Genomic DNA, 6,776 nt, shown 5'->3' with positions numbered 1-6,776 from the left:
ATGTCATTCTGCCCATGCAACAGCTGCACCCGTTTACTTGGGAGTAAATCTTGTTGGAGCTCAGTTCGTGGAGGACAAGACTCCTGGGTTGTGGGTTCGAGCCCCATGTTGGGCAAAATATTCCTGCATTGCGGGGGGTTGGGCTAGATGTCCCTCGGGGTCCCTTCCAACTTGCCTTCTGCGCAAGCTTCTGAGGGCAATAATAAGCAAAATCAGAGATATCAAGGACACATTCCAGCCAGGCAGAAACATTCAAGGAGGGGAGAGGGCGTGTGGCCTGGGAAAAGTCCCGAGGGCCTGATAGAGAGGATTGGAATCATCTCTATAAGATAAATCATAAGTGCTGGAAATGTAAAGAAAAAGAAGGAACATTTTATCATATGTGGTGGGAATGCAAGAAAGTAAAGAAGTTCTGGGAAATGATATATAACGAGATGGAAAAGATGTTGAAATATACATTTTTTAAAAAAACCCAGAAGCATTTTTACTTGGTATTATAGGTCAGGACATTAATAGGCAAGATGTTAAATTGTTTTTATATGCAACAACTGCAGCGAGAGTATTGTTAGCCCAGAAATGGAAACAAGAAGAAATTCCGACGAAAGAAGAATGGCAGAAGAAATGAATGGACTATGCAGAATTGGACAAAATGACAGGAAGGATTCGAAACCTGCGGGACGAGAGATTGACAGAAGATTGGAAGAAGTATATGAATTATTTGAAGAGCAACTGTAATCAACAAATTACGCTAGTAGGACTACAAGAAGTTTTGTAAGGAGAAATATACAAAGTGTTACAAAGTAGAAAAAGATAGAGATATTGGTTATGAGTATGGAAGTCAAAAATTTGAAAATGATATGTAAAAAAACTAATAAATAACTATATATATATATATATATATATATATATATATATATATATATATATAAAGAGATGATTGGAGGGCCACATTTGAGGCAAACCATCAGTCGGAGATTCTTTTACACCCAAGAATGGTTGCTTCCACATCAGCCATTTAATCTGGAACAAATATCTTTCATCCCCTCCCTGCCCCCTCCAGCGAATCTATTTGATATTGTTGCCAGCTTGTTGCATTCTAGAATTTTCTACCTTTTTCCTGCCTTTTTCCAGACCTGATTCCAGTGGCACCCTGTAGAGTGTCACCAGGCAAATTGCTACTGAGCCAATTCATCCCTCCTGTACCTTTAGTTAGTAGCTTCCTCACCAAACTTCATTCCCCCCCGGAAACTTCCGTTTTATTTCTTTCCACAAAACAACACTGCTTTTACTATAAAAAGAATTAAAATGAGGGTGAGGTGGTCAGGAATCAAAGCTACACCCAGGGCCGGATTTAGGTTTGACAAGGCCCCCAGCTACTTTATATGTCCAGCTGTCCTTTGTCAACAACAAATTGTCCCTGTTTTTTTGTGTTGAATATATGCTATAAGGTCATTTATGGACCTCATAGGTATCTCAAGCCATTTGCACTTAACAAAATATTTTTTATCTTATGTTTTGGAAATGTACATCCAGTTTTTTCCCCCTTTCAATTTTTTGGGTGCCCTAAGTTATAGCTAAGGGACGCGGGTGGCGCTGTGGGTTAAACCACAGAGCCTAGGACTTGCCGAGCAGAAGGTCGGCGGTTCGAATCCCCACGACAGGGTGAGCTCCCGTTGCTCGGTCCCTGCTCCTGCCCACCTAGCAGTTCAAAAGCACGTCAAAGGGCAAGGAGATAAATAGGTACCGCTCCGGCGGGAAGGTGAATGGCGTTTCCGTGCGCTGCTCTGGTTCGCCAGAAGCGGCTTAGTCATGCTGACCACATGACCCGGAAGCTGGACGCCGACTCCCTCGGCCAGTATAGCAAGATGAGCGCCGCAACCCCAGAGTTGTCCATGACTGGACCTAATGGTCAGGGATCCCTTTACCTTTTAAGTTATAGCTTGTTTATATCGTAAATCTGGCACTGGCTGCACGCAACACCAACAGAAGGGAAACTGACTTTGGGATGATTAAGAAGGTGTTTGGCAGCAATTCAGCTGCTGGTCTCAGGAGAACCAGTAGAAATAAATAAATGGGATAGAAAATGCAAGGAGGAAGCTCCTAACTAATATTGCAGGGAAAATAATAATAATAATAATAATTATTATTATTATTATTATTATTATTATTATTATTTATACCCCTCCCATCTGACTGGGCTTCCCCAGCCACTCTGGGCGGCTTCCAACCAAATATTAAAATACAGTAATACATCAAACAATGGGACGCGGGTGGCGCTGTGGGTTAAACCACAGAGCCTAGGACTTGCCGATCAGAAGGTTGGCGGTTCGAATCCCCGCGCTGGGGTGAGCTCCCGTTGCTCGGTCCCTGCTCCTGCCAACCTAGCAGTTCGAAAGCACATCAAAGTGCAAGCAGATAAATAGGTACCGCTCCGGCAGAAAGGTAAACGGCGTTTCCGTGCGCTGCTCTGGTTTGCCAGAAGTGGCTTAGTCCTGCTGGCCACATGACCCGGAAGCTGTACGCCAGCTCCCTCGGCCAATAAAGCAAGATGAGCGCCGCAACCCCAGAGTCGGTCACGACTGGACCTAATGGTCAGGGGTCCCTTTACCTTTACTAATACATCAAACATTAAAAGCTTCCCTAAACAGGGTTGCCTTCAGATGTCTTCTCTTTGACATCTGAAGGGAGGGCGTTCCACAGGGCGGGCGCCACCACCGAGAAGGCCCTCTGCCTGATTCCCTGTAACTTGGTTTCTTACAGTTAAGGAACCGCCAGAAGGCCCTCGGAGCTGGACCTCAGTGTCCGGCTGAACGATGGGGGTGGAGATGCTCCTTCAGGTCTATTGGACTGAGGCCATTTCAGGCTTTCAAGGTCAGCACCAACACTTTGAATTGTGCTCGGAAACGTACTGAGGATCTTTGCTGAGGTGGACATTGTGGGCCTTGCTAGATGGTAAATTCATTCTCCTTTCTTGTGAAAAAACAGTATATTAGCAGGGTTAAAGGCCGCTAGGGTCCAAGCATCCTGTGACTCTTAAGCTGTGCACGCGTCTCAGAAGGCTCCCACACGTCATAGAATTGCAAGGGACCCGGAGGGTCATCTAGTCCAACCCCCACGAAGCAGGAATCGCAGTTGAAGAACTTTGGACAGATGGCCCTCGAGCCTCTGCTTAAAAACCTCCAGGCGAGGAGAGTCCACAACTGCCCAAGGCAGACCGTTCCTGCGATAACAGGATGCCTTGTTATGTTATGTTGTGTTCTCCTTCCTTCCTTCCGAACTCCCAGTAGACAGTGTGGCATAGTGGTTAGAGCAGGGGGTGAGCAAACTTTTTCAGCAGAGGGCCGGTCCACTGTCCCTCAGACCTTGTGGGGGGCCGGACTATATTGGGGGCGTGAACGAATTCCTATGCCCCACAAATCGCATCTCTCCCCCCCCCCCATAATTTTTATTAATTTTTTCCAAATATCTTAACAGCAAGACAGCTTAACAATATTATTCTCCTTTCAATCTATATCTTATCCGAATTAACTTCCCTCCACCCCTCTTCTGACAAACCTAGACAGCATCTTAAAAAGCAGAGACATCACCTTGCCAACAAAGGTCCGTATAGTTTTCCCAGTAGTGATGTATGTATGGAAGTGAGAGCTGGACCATAAAGAAGGCTGATCGCCGAAGAATTGGTGCTTTTGTATTCTGGTGCTGGAGGAGACTCTTGAGAGTCCCATGAACTGCAAGAAGATCAAACCTCTCCATTCCGAAGGAAATCAGACCTGAGGGCTCACTGGAAGGACAGATCCTGAAGCTGAGGCTCCAATACTTTGGCCACCTCCTGAGAAGAGAAGACTCCCTGGAAAAGACCCTGATGTTGGGAAAGATGGAGGGTGCAAGGAGAAGGGGACGACGGAGGACGAGATGGTGGGACAGTGTTCCCGAAGCCACCAGCATGAGTCTGACCAAACTGCGGGAGGCAGTGGAAGACAGGAGGGCCTGGCGTGTTCTGGTCCAGGGGGTCACAAAGAGGTGGACACGACTAAACAACTCAACAACAACAACAACAACAACAACAACAACAACAACAACAATATATACATTCTATAAACGTCTATAATTCCTTCATAAATTTTTGTATTATACCTTAGACATGCATTCCTTATTATATTACAGCGGTCTAACCAAACGTTTACGATAAATATTACGAGTTTTATTTCAGTCCTGTGAGTGTCTTTATTTATGTGCAGTTTTCTCGTAAGTATACCATAAATTCGGACCATTCTTTTTGGAATTTCTCATTGTCCTGACGTCGGATTTTAGCCTTGCTATTTCCGCATACTCCAATACTTTCTGTTGCCATTCTTCAATTGCCGGAATATCCTGTGGTTTCCATCTCTGTGCGAGGAGTAGCCTTCCTGCTGTTGTGGCATACAGGGAGAATTTCCGATCTTCCTTTTTAATGTACGAGGCAGCTTTTGACAACTCCCCCAATATTCATTCCCCCAATATTAAATTCAGTTCTTTGCATTCCTGCTCCTGCAAAAAAAAAAAGTTTTTAAAATCCTCCTGTAAATTCATCAGTATTTTATTATTGCTATTCTCATTATTAGTTGGTCGATTCAATATATCAGTCCCTTTTTCTGGCCAGGGCGACTCAAAGCAAAGTACAACATTTTAGGCAAAAAGCAAACCCATGCATTTGTTAAAACCAGAGTTTTAAAAAATCTGAATGGCGATTCTATTTTTTAAAATAGAATTTCTCCTAATTTGCAGTTTTCTGATCTTTTTTTTTTTACTCTTTTCAGTGGTCTTTTTTTTTTGGAAAAGTTTTTATTGTTAAAATAATTCAGCATTAATACACACATATTGCGAATATACAAGCATACAAACATGCATTTCATTCAATCCTTAAAAATGTTCAAACATAGCTACACTCAATCCCACAGATAATTCCTTTTCTCATCACCACCCCTTTCCCTTTGTGTTAGACTTCAGATCTACTCAATTGCAATTTCTTTCCACTTCTATTACTTTCTTTCACACACCTTTAACCTAATTTCATGCCTATTTTTCTATTACACATCGTTATCATCTTATTTAGTATTTCAGTATTTAAAACGGAACTTGTTTATTCTAATAAGAGTTCTGATTTTTCAATACGGTTTTGCAAGTATCCTTTAAACACCTTCCAGTCCCTATCTATCTTCTCTTTTGAGATCCTTCCGATTTCTCCCATTGTTTTGGATATATTGTAATACTCCAATAGTTTGGCAAGCCACTCTATTTTTGTCAGTATAATACCACTTTACCAATTTTTATATTTATATTTATACGCAACAGTAGCCGCAAGGTTTCGATTGCGAAAAACTGAAAAATTTGGGGGGGGAGCAGTTTTCCGATCTTCTTTTTAATGCGAGAGGCAGCTTTTGACAAGTTGTGAGACGGGTGGAAGTTCAACTGGTGCAGCTCCCTCCCCGGGAACGCATGCGTGCAGTGGGGATGCAGGTTTCGCCTGGCCAGCATCCTTGAGAAGCCCGGAAGCGTAAGAAAATATGCCAGTCTTCTAAATCTGGAGCAGCTTGTTTTCCTCCCCTCCCCGGCCACCTCCTTTAACCCCCCCTCTCTCCTTAAGATATTCCTGGCAGCTTTATAGCCTCACCTGTTTTGCCCTCTCCCGCCCACTAATCTTCTTTTGAGTCAAGGAGCTGTCCGTTTTCAGTGCTCTCGGGCTCTCATTCCCCCAATATTACATTCAGTTCTTTGCATTCTTGCTCCTGGGGGAGAAAAAGTCCTCATGTAAATCCATCAGCATTTTATTATTGGTATTCTCATTATTAGTCAGTCAATTAAGTATACCAGTCCCTTTTTCTGGCCACGGCGTCTCAAAGCGACCTACAACATTTTAGGCAAAAAGCAAACGCGTGCATATGTTAAAACCAGAGTTTTTAAATGATCTCTTTCAGCTTCTGCCTTCTGGAAGAAGGGACAGGGTTATAAAGACCAGGACTAGCCGCCTGGGAAACAGTTTCTATCCAAATGCGATTTTGGTTTTAAACGCAGTGTTAAGGTAGTCTCTATGGGAGTATATTGTATTTAATTATGGGGTATCAGAGTTTTTAGGGGGCTAACCGGTTTGGGATAGCTGGGATAGCAGGCTTGTTGGTTTCTGAATCTCTGATGTAGATTTTCAGTTTCGTTGTTCTGTATGGGACAATGGCAATAAGGCTTAAAGGTAAAGGTAAAGGGGCCCCTGACCTTTAGGTCCAGTCGTGACCAACTCTGGGGTTGCGGCGCTCATCTCGCTTTATTGGCCGAGGGAGCCGGCGTACAGCTTCCGGGTCATGTGGCCAGCATGACTAAGCCACTTCTGGTGAACCAGAGCAGCGCACGGAAACACCGTTTACCTTCCCACCGGAGCGGTACCTATTTATCTACTTGCACTTTGACGTGCTTTCGAACTGCTAGGTTGGCAGGAGCAGGGACTGAGTAATGGGAGCTCACCCCGTCGCGGGGATTCGAACCGCCGACCTTCTGATCGGCAAGTCCTAGGCTCTGTGGTTTAACCCACAGCGCCACCCGCGTCCCTTTTAAACACAGTACAGTGGTACCTCGGGTTCACGATAACGATAACAATAACGATATCTTTATTGTCATTGTCCCGTGCGGAAGTATGGGTTAAGTACTTAATTCGTTCCAGAGGTCCGTTCTTAACGGAAACTGTTCTTAACCTGAAGCACCACTTTAGCTAATGGGGCCTCCTGCTGCCGCCGCGCCGCCGGAGCACG

The 6,776-nt window shown here is 44.3% G+C and overlaps 1 long non-coding RNA gene across 1 annotated transcript; it reads right to left on the bottom strand.

Annotated features, from left to right (window-relative positions):
* Window positions 1-4,210: 4,210 nt before the first annotated feature.
* Window positions 4,211-5,766, bottom strand: LOC307201785. Its single transcript, XR_013832760.1, has 2 exons — window positions 5,651-5,766; window positions 4,211-4,527 (listed from the first exon to the last, which is right to left on the bottom strand). It is a non-coding gene; the product is annotated as an uncharacterized lncRNA (long non-coding RNA).
* Window positions 5,767-6,776: the final 1,010 nt, after the last annotated feature.

Source organism: Podarcis cretensis, assembly GCF_951804945.1.
Source record: "Podarcis cretensis genome assembly, chromosome: 13".
In the NCBI taxonomy this organism is placed as follows: Eukaryota; Metazoa; Chordata; class Lepidosauria; order Squamata; family Lacertidae; genus Podarcis; species Podarcis cretensis.
This window is presented reverse-complemented; position numbering and strand designations above follow the sequence as displayed.